This window comes from Camponotus vicinus, unplaced genomic scaffold, assembly GCF_025532165.1.
Source record: "Camponotus vicinus isolate PSW18456_S1 unplaced genomic scaffold, iyCamVici1.0 SCAF_5, whole genome shotgun sequence".
NCBI lineage: Eukaryota > Metazoa > Arthropoda > Insecta > Hymenoptera > Formicidae > Camponotus > Camponotus vicinus.
In genome coordinates this window covers 16,530,308-16,545,843 of record NW_028141977.1, presented here as the reverse complement: position 1 = coordinate 16,545,843, position 15,536 = coordinate 16,530,308, and the positions used below count along the sequence as shown (strand labels likewise).

The 15,536-nt window shown below is 36.1% G+C and overlaps 2 long non-coding RNA genes across 2 annotated transcripts in view; both read left to right on the top strand.

Annotated features, from left to right (window-relative positions):
* LOC145972576 (uncharacterized) overlaps positions 1-15,536 on the top strand; it is a 169,542-nt gene that overhangs the window by 151,306 nt on the left and 2,700 nt on the right. The gene's annotated exons all lie outside the window — the stretch shown is intronic.
* LOC145972462 (uncharacterized) lies at positions 8,016-9,275 on the top strand. Its single transcript, XR_014439166.1, has 3 exons — positions 8,016-8,226; positions 8,583-8,716; positions 8,796-9,275. It is a non-coding gene; the product is annotated as an uncharacterized LOC145972462 (long non-coding RNA).

Here is a 15,536-nt window from a genome sequence, read left to right as displayed (position 1 = left end):
TTCGATGATATGTAATTTCCTGTTTGTATCAATATGTATATTTCTGTAAATTCCATCAAATCTCGATTTTAATCTTCTTGCGATAAAGGTGATGTATTGCCACGAAGCGGTCTTTCGAATGATTTAATATCAAATAAATAAGATTTATTTAAAGCAAGCTTTTTTAGACGATCTGTAATTCGCGATTCAAAATTTAGGATTTAATTCTATTTATAATTTCGTGTCGTATATGTTCATTAGAATACGCGGCACGTAAAATTATAAATAGAGTTTTGTCTTGAATTCTGTCACAAGATCGTCTCTAAAGTGGATGTAAGACTAAAATACCATAAAAAGAGATCCAGCATTACTGTCTTTATTAGCAGAGCAAGTATTCTTGGCATTTATTCTCGCACCAAATCGACCATCCGTATATTACGAGCATGCAAACAAAGGAAATGCAACATGATATATAAGCTCATAGCCAGAAATAATCGCGATGAGCCAAGAACATAGTAGTCCGAGAATACAATTCGCTTGGATAAAAATCGTTCAACCGGTTATTATTGGTGTCCCTTGTATCCGGATTCAGCCATTAATTTCCATCAAATGACATGACTTCTCTACCATTTAATCCCGGAGTTAACTCCGTCTAATTGCAAGCGTGTTATTAATATTCTTGGCACGTGCTTTCCCCGTGTGTCTCCGCGATGCCGTCTAATTATTCTCCGAAATTATCGTTCGGCTCGCGCGCGCGGGCGAGCTCTCTGTATCCAGTCATGACAAATTCGGGGCCGTCCCGTAAGTCCGACGGTGTGCCATTATTTCGAAACCAACTAACTCGTCTGGCGTGGACTTAAATGGGCTCGGACAATCGGCGGACCATTAGGTTAGAGCCCGCGCCATTAAAATCAGACACCCTCGGACTGTAGCTGCCGTCCAGACCGGGCCAGACGTAATGCTAAACTCGTTACCAAAATTTTGGGAGCTAACGCGTTCACCCACCCATGGAGGAAGAAGTGCTCTTATGGACGAAGGGGACGTATAACGTAACGCGGTAACGCGGAACGCCGAAGAAAATCCGGCGGTCGTTATAATATCTTATTTTTAAATTGCAGTAATACTAGAGAAAAGCAGAGTAAAAGGATAAAATAGAGAGAGAACATATAGGTCTTTTTTTATTTTAAAGCTGATGTATGCACGATTAAACCATTTTTTTTAATTCAAATTATTCCACTAAACGTTCTCCGAATTATCATTGCTTTCGAACTGTATTTGTAATTTTGTAGCGAATCACATCAGATTATCTGAACGCAGCATTCTATACAGACTCTCGAGATGTGAGAGAAATAACGTTGCATCGCGATAATGAAAGAGAGAGACAGAGAAAGAGCAAGACGCGAAAGTACGGCAGAGTAAAGCTGGAAAGGAATAGCACAAGGGAGGGAGAGTGTGTAGTGGGTATAGGAGCATTACGGACATTAGATTGGGACACGAGCGCAATAAACCTATCTGTATAATCTGCCCTGCAGGAATTAACAGCCCTCTGAAGGTAGCCACTAACGAAGTAATTCACTGGATGAACGTGGAGGTTGAAGGGGAGAAAGGGAAAGAGGAAGAGAGAAAGAAAGGGAGACGGACGCACGAGAGAAAGAGAGAGAAAGACAGAGACGGACTCGGTTGGCGCGGGGGTGTAAGGACTAACCCCACGTATATAGGATGCTCCAAAATTGAGATTTAGATCGAATCACGGTAAGGCAGCTACCTTTTGCGCTGCAGGAACTGACAATCAACGATAAATAATTGCCGAGGAAAAGAAAGAAGATATCCACGATAAATCGCGCACGAGCGTTTTTGCGATCATGTGTACGCATTATCGAGCCCTTCTGTCGCGAACTATTATCATCGGAAATATGATGCACTGTACTGCAGAACGCATCGAATTTTCTGATCAGAGAATAAAATGTCTCTATGGAGTTGTATATTTATAAAAAAACTTATATAAAAAAGGAATATATAATTGACTTAGATATACCCGTAAAATACTTCAAATTTTTTATTATTTCTATTCACAAGTCAAAGAGATAAACTGCATAACATGATGACTTGAACAAATTCTAAACTGCTATAGAAAAATACACACATAAAAATATACATATATATTTTTCTTTACAATGAGACATGTCTTATATGATCTTTAATATAATAATATAATATGATCATTATATTTGAAACACAGTGTATCATGCCTGTAACAGGAGGGCGGGAACGCAGAAATAATAGCGATGGGATGGTGGAAATGTGGATAATTGCTGACTTAGGGCCTGCCATTTTCCTCATAGACTTACAACCGAATCGATGCCTTGCCAGGCCCCCGGTGAGCCACAATTTATTTATGTCGATAGTTTCTTGATTTGTCGACTGCTGCCGCTCATTTATATCTTCGCGAAGCACTCGTAGATATTTCTCTAGCGGAACATGCGCTACTAACACGCGCGATGGACAGATTCGAACTTTCTTGGAGAAGTTGGAGCAGAAAGATAATCTGTATGTCTTTGCCTTCTCTCGTTTCTCTACCTTTACCTTCGAGACATAATTTATATGAAGTATAAAGCGTATTAATTGCTCTCTATCTCTTTCTTCCTTTCTTTCTTTTTATTTACAAATATATTTTTATAAATCTTCTCTTTTTTATAAATTCTTTTTAACCTTAAATTGTAATTTTTATAACATATACGTTGACATGTTAAACCTGATGCATCTCTATCGTATTTTATAAATCATACTGTATCTATCATTGAACAGAATTGATTGCAACATAACAAGTCGAGAGTTTAAAATAATAATCTATGGAAAGCACTAGATATATTAGGTAGTTAGATTCAATCTTGTTGAATCCAGTGTTTCAAAATAAAGCTTGACGAGCTACCTCGTGCGACGAATAAATAAAATGTGCGGATGGAGAAAGTTCCGTAAAGTTAGATAAGTATTTATACTGTATGTGTTACGATGCCGGTTATCTTCTCTCAAGTATCCATCATCTTACGACGGCCTGAGTCGGAAACAGAAATAAACACAAGCGTGACAAGCAGTAGCTATAATAGTCAGCGAGAAGGGGTTACGACATGCTAAGAGCTATCAGTTACACGACGAACTAGACGTGTCAACACGGTATCTTAATTGATTATTATGACAGAACTAAATCCAAGAGTTATTCTAGCCTTGCACTCATTAGTCATCTTACAAAAGGATAAGTGTCGACCGAGCCTAGCACCGGAACGGAAATCTTCTTGCACGGTCTATAGGCACATATTAGCGCATCAGTATAAATTATAGTCGATTTGGTTTTTTTTATAAATATTTTATGTTTGTAAATTTTTTATATAATTTATATTTCCAAAAATTTTTAAACATATATTATTATATATTTACATATTTATTATCATTGTTTTCATCGCTAATAATTGTTCTCAAAGTTTAAATTAAAAGTAACGTTTTTTAATTATAATTAAATTTAATATTAATATAATTAAATTTATGATTTAATTTTCCGAAAGAAGGAATATCTTTAATTCTTTTAAAATAAGAGATACGCGCTTTTATATTCGTGGCGATATATTTATACTCGATATTTATCGTGTATCAATTACAAATGTTGTTATAAAAAATGCGAGTGACCTGGGGAAGATAGATATATCTGAAACAATAAAGTAAAGATAACAAGAGATGCGATCTCGATCTTGATGATAAAAGACACAGCTGTGCTCTTCCAATTTAAATTTCATTGAGTTTACGACTCGCGCATTTCGTTCAGTTTTATTTACTATAATTAATTTTTCAATCGGGGGAACGAAGCGGCCTTTTACGATGCTGTGGATTAGCGCCTCGTCCGCGTTACGTCATTGCGAGGAGCGTCGTGCAGCTAATAGAAAGAGGCTCAATGTCCGGGGCTACGTTAAGGTTCACATGAGTTTACGACCGACGCGAGTTTGCTCTTATTGGCGAACCCTTCTCTGTACGCTCCTCGTAACACTTCAACTTTACAAATCGCGATAAAGGCGGACGTTACGCCTCGGTAATGTAAAGATCGGGTTTACGGACTTTGGCGATGCTTTACGGCCTCGCCAGATTGCGTGAAAAAGTCTACAGCGATGGCGATATGAAGATATTATCCGCGATGGCGGTATCATGATGGAAGTATCATAAAGTCAGTGAAAGTGAGACTCGTGAATTTATTCGACACATGGTATTCCATTACGAAGGACAAGTGTATAGGAAGTGACTGAAAAACAAGATTCGCGTTTGCCTGGTGTTTTTAAATATTAAAAATTTGTTTCTTAATACTTTTGTATTAACAAGTTTCGAATATTTTGATAAAATTGCATAATGTTATCATAGTTACCATGTTATTAATTAATAAATAATGTATGCATATATAATACAAAAAGCGATATGTCAATAATTTTGAATTATTTTATTATTAAGATTTTTATCTTATTTTGATCATGTTTACTTGTCAAGTGTACTAATTTCAATATGCGCCGATAATGTTGCAAGATATATATTATCTTGGCATGGAATATAAAAAAACCACTTGCATATCACTTACACGTGACTTATTGATTTATTACACTGGGAACAAGCGATCGTTACATCTAGTCGAAAAGAAAGCGGCACTTGAATATAAAAAGCTTTAGGCAGATGACATTATATACGCACAGTAAGCCATATTTTATAAGAATATTATTCTCCAGAGATCGGTGTCGTCAAGGTGGTAGACCGTGACATCCGGTTTTACGATCTAAAATGAGATATAATTTACGACATCCGCATGCTTATATTTTTTATATAACATGTTCCCCGCTAGTACATCTTCTTTTAACTAGACAAAGTAAAAAATTATAATATTTCATCTCATTTTCAGAATAGGAGCATCTTAAATCTCATTGAGTCACTCGCTGAATCGCAAGGTCACAACGGTTTTCTTTTTTTTCTTTCTTTTTTTTTACGTTGGCATACTTTCCCCAAAACCGGAAAGAATCGTCGACCAAACTACCGTGACCAGATGCAATCCCGATAAAATTCCACATTTACTTTCGAATCTCTAACACTTCTTGCGATTAACCTCTCGTCGTTAAACGGCGTAAGTTTCGTCACAAATAAGAAATCCGCATTAACTTTCAAATTTAATTTTATCGTAAACAGATATATAAACCAGTATCGAATTGATTTACGACTTTATGAATTTACTGTTCGCGGCAATTAAAAAGAGACGAAGAAACTTGGCGATACTTTTAAGTCTCGTGAGGTAATAGAATCGCTTATTGAAAATTTAATACGCCTCCGTGGCAAATAAAATATTTCTGCGATTAAATCAAATTTTGATGAGAAACATTTGAATTTATAGATAAGAGAATATACTCCAGTGTCTTTCTTCTAAATTGATCGTTTCATAATTTTATTCCCAACATGTAATTACATAATACGTATCGTAATCCATGATCTAACATATCTCGAAGAGAGATACCTCTCGTTCGAATGAGAAATTATTATTTCTTTCCTTATCTCAACGTTTTTACGACGAAAAGAGCGTAAGCAGTGTCATATTTCAATTTCATTCCCGTTGACATTTCGCGGTGTGCCAAACCCATGTCAGAAATGACGCTACTATCGATCACTCGGTGCAGCTGAAAGACTTCATTGCACGCGCGGCGGTTTCTTAGCGAACGACCGCGTTTAATTAGAGAGAATATACACTTATTTGCATAAAATATATATGCATCGGAGTTGTCCCCGCTAAGGGAATAGTTAAAGTGGGAGATACAGTAGGCAGCTATAATATAAAAACGGCACAGCTATAGGATCGGAGAGGGAGGGGGGGGAGGGGAAGGGAGGCGAGAGGGAGATAGATGGAAAGATGCGGTACCGCAGAGGGATATCGAGCGAACGAGAGCGAGAGGAAGAGGAAGAGAGACGGAGACAGATTCATCTTGAAATTGTATCGGCATCTGTATGGCCATTAGCATACTGGAACTGACGTATCTCCAAATGTTCTCATTAGCCGAAATTCATGGGCGGCTTCATCGCCCGGGGGCCGGTGAGAGGTCTTTCCACATACTTACCGACCTACAGGCTTGTTCAAGACTGACCCGAGCAGTTTCGTAAGGTTAATCTGGTAACTAACCTGACTTAACTCGCCGGGACAGGAATGTTAATAGCATCCGACTTATTGACGAACCTGCGTTGAACTACGAGCCATCCCGCGCGTCGCAATTACGTAATAAAGTCAGGTTACGAGCTCACGTAACATCGAAACGCACGTACACATGCACGCATACACATATCGTCGACATGCGATGTGATCGATTTATGAATGATCTCGGCCCCGAATCAAATTTCTATGATTTACTAAATGCGATGAGATTCTTGTTAGATATATCTTAGCGTGATATAACTGCTGGTTATAATAAGATACAAAACGTATCATATGTCGACATCTCTCATTAAAATTAATCATAGAGTTAGGAATGCTGATTATGTTATTGAAGGAGAGAAGAGACAGCGGTTGTTTTTAATGTAAAACACGCACACAAACACGGAGAGTCGTAAATTATATTTCATTAAAATTCTAGTATTCCACTCTCCTCTGACATCAGTATCTATGTAATAAACAATACGGTGATATGAAAATTATACTGTTTAAAATATCTGTCGACTTTTTTTTTTTGAATACATTGTATTTCTAGAAGGACTATTACGCACACGTTATACATCTTACGTGAACAATATTAACATCGTAAACATTATAAATTATGAGACAGATAAATAAAATATTCCATGTCGTTTGATACTTGCTTATTATTTATGCGACAACTGTTTATTTGCTAGTGTATGACTCAAATCGTGTAAAAAATATATATTATAAATGTGAGATAAGATAAACAATAATGTCCGTAATCAATTTTTACAACTTGTGTTGTTAGCGCCTGAAAATAATTCGATTTTAACACAGATGTAAGATCGAAATATAACAAAAGATGTTAATATATGTAGCAAAACATATATAGTCGAGAGAAAATAATAAAAATATACAAACCATAGGGAAAGGAGCAAATCATGACCGCCAGATTATTGGCAGGTTCTGTCATCGAGGACTTATAGTTACGTGATTACAACGACGAGAGTTCTCAAAGCAAAGGAATGCCTTTATATGCAAATAAGCAAAGTGGAGAGAAGATCGCTGAAGGTTGGATATATTCACGATAGTCAGCAAGAATTTAGGATTCGATTCTTAGATATGACTCTCGATTGGCTACCGTTAGTTCGGCTATCATTATTACTACCGCTGATGATGACAGTTGAATTATATATTAATGATTCGCAACGAGCTTGAAAAAAGATCCATCAATGACAGACTCCGATAAATAAGTGTTAGGTAAGCTAAGCGATATCGATGATGATGCAAAGTATTACGGCTGATGAAGTGAAGTATCTTCAGCTTGAATTAATCTTTGAAAATTATAAAAATAAACATGGCTGATATTTTTTCAATTTCGAAGTTTGTTTACACGTGTACTCTATATTAATTTCTTCTATTATATAATACAGAATATTTTTACACGTCTCGAAATTTTTTCAATGTTGTTGCAAAAGCGCGGAATAAAAAATGTAGATTTCATTATTCTCCATCTCTACCTCATCATTTATTTCAATATAATTAAATTCTACTTATGTTTCATTATGTCGAATGAAAAAAAATCATACTCTTTTTTTTTAAGAATTCGAAGAAATACAGATTATAAAGATTTATATTAAGATATCACTTTGTATATTAAAAATTTCCGTCATCGACTCACAACGCTATAAACTATTTTTGTCGTTGAAATGTATTTTACAGACCCATTTAGTAGTGGATATCAATAAGCCGCTTTTAAAAAAGCACTAAACGCTCTCATCTAAATAATAACGCCCCAGTTTTAAATTAACTTTAACGGCCGTGCGTGACAAGAGAACGATTCCGTTTCAGTGCAAGCAGGAAGAGCAGAGAGAGGTAGAGGAAAAAAAAAAGAAGCTGTGGAAGCCTTCGGGGCCTTAGGCATAAATGCAGAGAACGAGCTGGCGCGTGATCTCACGCACGTATAAGAGCCCCGGAGTCACTCTGACTTAGGGCAGATCGGTGAGATGACTGCGAAACGACAACGAACCGGTGCGAAGCAGCATTCGTGCTTTTCGCGGCTATGAGACGAGGTATGCATTAAGTGCACGTCCGTTCGTTTGTTCGTTTCTCGTATACATTCGCTATAGAATTGCCATAGTTTTTCTCCGCGGACCGAGGTGGACGAGAGATAAATTGAATGTCACATTTATTTTAAGAGGAACGTTATTCCAAAATTCTCTTTCTTCAGGAAACATAAAACATTATCAAGCACACTTGCTCTAAAATTAGTTTTATTAAAATTATATATATCACTCATACATTATTAAAATAAAAAAAGAAATATTTTAATTTTGAGAAATTAAAAATTGGAATAATAATAACACCCTTAATTACTACAGTGTCCTCGTTATACATAAATAAAAAAAAGTTGCATTCTCTCCAATAGTCGCATATCATGCAAAATGAAAGATTCACTCCAAGCAATTCGATACACGTAAATAACAAAATGTGAAGAAAGAAAGATCGGACAGAGGAAAGGAAATCGAAGTTGAAGTGGCGGCGAGGTTGCTTGATCAGAAGGTTAGTAGTTCGTCGACAGTCTACATCGCTCCCTAATATTTCGCATCTATTGTAGGGTTTCATTGTTGTCCCTATATAGCGATCCAACCTGACCCTTTTCGCCTAATCCACGCGGCCGATCCGAATGGCAATCGTCGAGGAGAGATTGACAGTTTAAAATATGTATAATGGATCGGCGTATGGAAACCTCCCATACTCTGAGACTGTGTGGGGTCCTTCGTACGGAGGGGTGACGCCGGGCCCCGCCGATAACTACGATGCTTTTCCATCGACCTTCCACGTCGCTGATCGAACCGGGAGAACGGATTAAATTGGACGCTGTGAATTAATCGGCTTCTGTTTGAGTGAAATTGGGCGAGTGTTGTTAGGAAACATGAGCGCGCGTACTTCATTGTCCGCGCGATTTCGACCCACAGATCTCTCGAAATCATACGTGTATGTGCGTGACTGCGTCGACCCCTGCGACCTGCATATATACGAATGTATTCATAGACGTATTCATCGGTAATCGGTCGCGCACGATATAAAGACGTAAATTGAACGTGTTCGAGATTCCTGTAATTACAGATACAGCAATATATATGTATAAATTTATTTTTAAATTTCTCTTTAAATTTATATCTTAAATTTATATCTTTAAATTTATCTTTTAAAAATTTTTTAAATATTCAAAAAATCATACCGTTTTATAATAAAGTAAGATAATTATAATGTTTTGAATTTACAAATATATTCTTTAATTTTTAAAAATAAAAATAAAAATTTTAAAAATCTTTTTCAAAAATACATCTAAATAAATAACATTATTCAGAAAATTTTTTTATGCGACAAGAAAAGAGATATATCATCGTGTTACGTAACGTATATTCTATGTATCATCGAAATTTGGCTATAAACATCCATTTTTATCTGTTCAAATATAATATATAATATTTATAAAATATTAAAATGTACTATTTTGCTCTAAATATTTTTACATCGGCATAATTTTTCAAAAGAAATGTCTGTGACTGAGTCAACATGGGTATGGGATTCTCAGCAGCTAAAATTTCACTATACAATTGTCGCGATGCGATTATGCCCATAATCCCGTGTTCGCCGTTCGTATTCCCTTCACGTTTTCGTTGTCTCTCGTGGACGTGGTAACGGTCAAACGGTGAAGCGTCCATTGGGTTTTTTCGATTTCAGGAACGTGGGTGTCGTGCTACTATCTTACGGTCGCTGAAGATCGAAGATACATTCCTAATGTTTATGCAATGCCGTTGGTAGGAGCATAGCATACGCGTAGCAGGAGAATTTTTTCGTCAGGAATAGGCATGCGATATCCAATCGCATTCGCGGACGAGGAAAGAGAGGGAAAACGGCGGGCAATAACGCATAACTCTGACATATCAGATACGGATTCGCGAATGTCTACGAGAAAATTCCATAACATCGACTACCTCGCGCGATAAGGTGCACAGCAAAACCGTAGATGACAAAAATAGCGATATTACGTTATACGAATAATATTTCTTCTCAATTTAAGAGACATTAAATTTTTTTCCCAAAAATAGAAATATGTTATTAAAATGCGATAAAAATGGCAATAAAAAAATTCTTAGTAGTTTGAGAAAAGAAAGTTATGCTTACAGAAAAGAAGATATAAAAAAGTTTCTCCAATATGTGCGCACACATATTTCCAAGATTTTATATTCCGCCATAAAAAAGAAATATCCCATATCTTTTTAAATACTCATATGTATTAATCTGACTGTAATCGACGAGGCTACACACACACACATGTAAATTACAACAATATTATAAGAATTTTATCGATAATGGTACGAATGAATACGGATTATACGTGTACGATCTACACACACATGTCCATGCATACGCATTTACGCTCGCGGATAGCATATAAATTATACGGCAGCGCGTCGTAACCGAAAATTGAATTCATACATAGCTTAAGATAGGAAAAGTTAGTGCTTAACTGAAAACGCCGTGGGCCAATGAAAATCCCGTGTAAATGTAAATGTAAATTCACGATTAAGAATACGGCGCGCCTTAAATTCGACCAGCGGATGGACGCGCGTGGGTGGTGTAGCCTTGTGTAAACTGCTGACAACATATCTAGTTTGCAGAGCATTTTATAACCCGGGCGAGCCCTTACATATCTACATACACGCGCGTGCGTGTACGTGTCGCAGTCAAATTCGACCCGTGGTATCCCTCGTGCAGGAGGGTGGAAATTTTATGATTGCTGCTCATCCAATAACCTCTCTAGCGCTCTCTCCAGCCTCTCTCTCTCTCTCTTTCTCGCTTGCTCAACATTCCATTTTCCATCTGTTTCTCTCTCGCACACCGCCTGGTAAAATTGCATACGTTGTGCTGTTTTTACGTCTCCTCTGGGTTTTCTGTTCCCGTACGGTGTCATTACACACCTCATAAAGCAGAACACTATCGACCAGCAATATTTTCGCCAGAAACTCGATATCATTGACCACGCAAATCAATACCGTTCAAAGCTAACATCTCGTACCCCGGAAGGTTCCGCGAAATATTATTTTGCAATATTTTACACGAGCGAAACGATTAATCAGCGGCGATGATCAACGTCGCAAATAATTATAAAAAAATCAATTATTTATATATATAATAATATATAATTCTGTAGTTTTTTTCTCTTCCAAAAAATATACATGTCATGAAAAACTTAAAAAATAAGATTATAAAAAATTTTATGATTTTATCTGAATACGCATATTTTTATGTTTTACGTTAAAACAGATAAACATGATTTACGAAGAGAAGTAAGAAACCTTTATATCTTGTTTATAAATATCGACGAGATATGACGTTAAAAATCATAGCGGCAAATATTGAAGGAAACGTATGCTTTAGAATTATGGTCGGAATTCATAGTCCGATCTTATATTCAAGATTGTCTTAAGTCTGGTCTTAGGTCGTCTTAAGATTCTGTTCAGCCAATGAAATAGCCGTATAACATTTTCAAACCTTACTTAAGATGATCTTGAATATAAGATCGGACTATGAATTCCGGCCTATGTGTATCTAGCAAGACTGTACAAATATCTTCATCACAGTCACGCGGAAAGGGCAGGTGATTATAAGGTCTTCATTGCTAATATTACGTAGGACGCGCACAACGCATTCTCCAGCAGTGGTTCTCCCTGTGCAGACTTGTTCTTCTATCATTCGCGAGAAACTTATTGCACGTTGCTTTGATAAATACAAAGCTTCTTCTTTAAATTAAAATACCACGAAGAAATAAAATAAAAATCGCTCATATTTCATATTATACATTTTTTTATATTTCTCTTTTCGCGCAGATATTATTTTATTAAGTTGTATTTTTTAATATTTTTCGTATATATTTCGTATATATTTTCTATACATATATTTTTGTCAATTCGCTGTTAATAAAATTAAAAGAGTAAAAATATAAAATTTGCGCAATATTATAAATGTTATACGACACTTGGAGAGAATCGATTTCTTAGTTTATTATAACCAATAAATTAAGCAGTCAAAATTAGTCGTAATGCATTTATCCAGCAGTCACTTGGACAAACGTCAAATTTAATCAAACGGAAATCGGAGTTTGTTTAAAGAGCTCGTATTCGTACGTGAGAACCGATGGCGGAGAACCGTAACGACGTATGCACGTGTAGCGCAGATAGTTCTGCTCGTTAGAGGTCAGGTGGGGGTGAGTTAGCGGATTAATAACGCCTGGCACGAGCCTAATCAGCTGGTGTAGAGTTCACAGCACGGACGGTTGGTGCTAGGTACCTGGTATCTATCTCATTCTCTCGCCTCCTCCGACTCGTCTCCTCTCGTTTCCTCCCGTTTCCTCCCTCACGTCCATGGCAGTCGCGCGGACCCCCACAGAACCGTGCAGACCCCATAACAATATCATATTCGCCGGTTGCACACCGGGGCGACCAACCTCCCCTGAGTTATTAACCTCTAAGGTTACCACAGCCACCCTCGCAGTGCCGACATAAGCCGCACTTAATTACCAGAAAAGCTTAACCACCGGTTCTTAAGCCGCCTTCACACCGAGAAAAGCATGACTGATTCCGAAAAATCTCCCAAAATGATGGTAAAGATTCTTCCTTTTGAATATAAATTTAATTATTAATTGTGTCTTCAGTTATCATTTATATAATTATAATCGAAAAGTAAAATATATCAAGAGCGAAAAGGAAACTTTCTTTATTAAGACTTCGTAAAGTCTTCCCAGTATCTTGTACAAGTATAGCCAATAGCTTAGGAGTTAATTAATACTCGTGGCGACCAAAAGGTCACCGCAAGTTTACCTATACAGTAATGACGTTCGATAAAGCTTTGTGAGAAAGGGTCGAAAAGAAAAATGGTGATAGGACGTGTGTTTACACAAACACGAATTCCATGTACGGGTTTAGCGGGTATAGTGGTAGTATCCTGAGCGCGGCGGAGAGGTTCGCAACGTTGTTGAGTGCAATAAAGATACCCGTTTGGTCTGCAGCAGCGTGAAAGTCAGGGCCGGCGAAAACTTTAAATTGGAAAAGTTTCGGCTCTCTCGGGCGTCTCCGTCCGATGTTTGACTCGAATAAAGGTGCAGAATGTTAAAAAATAACCGCGCCCGTTCTGACCGTCTGGAGAAACATCCGGGAAACGCGGATGAAGATTTACGAATTTTTATATTTCGCTCAGAGACGACGTAGCTACCTTATTAACGACTTTCTAATTACGCGAAGATAAGATATCGGATTGAAATAACAATAAATTGAGAGCTTGTAAAGTGGCTTTCTCTTGGATTTGCATTTCTCGTAATTTTATGTGTCTATTAACAAGTTTAATATAGTTTAAGTAGTAAGTAATCAATTATATTAGTTTAAGTAATCAATTATATAATAGTTTAAGTAATCAATTATATTAGTAGATATTCAATATCTGTCCCGAAAATATAATAGGAAATTAATATTTTTAATAAATTGTAATAATAATAATAATAATAATAATAATAATAATAATAATAATAATAATAATTGTAATAATAACAACTTAATAAAATTAATTTAATGAAAGGCCTAAACTAATAATAAAGTATTATATTATACTCGTAGACAGTATAAATAATAATAAATAAAGGATAGTGTATAAATAAAGGACAGTATAAATAATAATAAATAAAGGGATTTAATTTCGTATAAGAAGTAAGAAAAATTATTTACGATATTGCATTATGCTTTTTTAATACGAGAGTTAGCTGCAATTTACATACGTATAGAGGTAAAGATTCTTTGAAAAAGTTTACAAAGTGCGTTTCTCAATAGTATCTCGTAAGAAAATCTTGCTTTGAAGTTGTGCTTATATTAAATCATGGTAACAGATATCTCTATCTCACATTAGATTATCTTCTTTCTACGCTTAGAAGTACCGATATTTTCCTCGAATTAACTATCAAATAATAAATGCCGTGTGAACCCACAAGACTTGGTCCATTAAAACGTTACAGCAAGTAATATATATAATTATACACATATAGATACTCTAGGAATCTATATCGACTTTCTTCTTGATTTACAATATTATTTGTTAAATATTATAACGTAATATGTATAATAATAATTCAAAGAGCAGAAAATCAGCGAAGAATACAAATGAGGAGATGAAAGGATTAAACTTTGTTTATCGATACGAGCTGCGTTTCGTAACAGTTTCAACATGCGCGGTCTTGAACTATCGATATATCGGATAGGCGAAAGTAATAATCGTAAGTCATACGTTGAACGATCATAAATATTCGATATTGGTACGTAGAAATTAACATAACCGTTCGCATGCTACCGTCTGACGATGGTATATCCGCTTGCAACGGTAAGGGAGATCGTTTATATCATTTTCTTGCATCGATCGCGCGACGTGTGTATGTATGACTTCTTGGTTCTATAGGGGTTCGCAAATCAATCGTTATATCACCGATGCAAGTCTCACATGCGTGCGTCTGTCGTCTCGTCGTCGCCTGTATAAAATAACGAAAATATGATACAATTATTTTTATTAATAAATTCAATATATCAAAGATTACTGAATGTGTGTATATCTATAATTTTTTTAAGGCGGTGAAATTAAAATTTATATCAAGAAAAACACTTATCACTTCGCTTTATTACGTAGTTAAATAAATAGCATCAGCCAACATTGTTTTTCGCGAAGCGGTAATTATCTCCCTCGAATGCAAGTGAAACAATTCTCAAGACGATTTATATCTCAAATATAAATGCGCGCGCTCATTTGCGTTATATTTGGACTTTTGTAAATTCTAATAGTTTTACATAATAATTATAGAAAAAATTCTTATATCTAATACTTTTACGTAATAATTATAGAAAAAAAATGTATATTCTAAATATCAACTGCAAAAGAAGAAATTATTTTTCTTTGAGGTCGATCATACGCGAGTGTAACATCGATACTGGGAATAATGCGAGTTTCAAAGATCTCGTCTTTATTGGAAACCTTAACTGCATCGGCGACGCTAAATACGGTTTAATGAGACCGGCTTGATTTTACGATTAAAGAAAGAAGTCTAGACGCGCATGTAACGTTACCTCTATCGATGCAACATTATGAAATCAACGATACGATGATAAACGTGTTTTGCGTCAGTAGAATCGAAGTTTATGAAGATGATAAATATCTGCCGCCAATGGTACATGAATTGCATGAATAGACAAAGCCGTTAACAAATGCCGTTGTATAAATCACTCCCGCGGGAACGGCTCCATGTATTAAGAGCTATAGGTTTTCCAGAAACTCGAAAGAA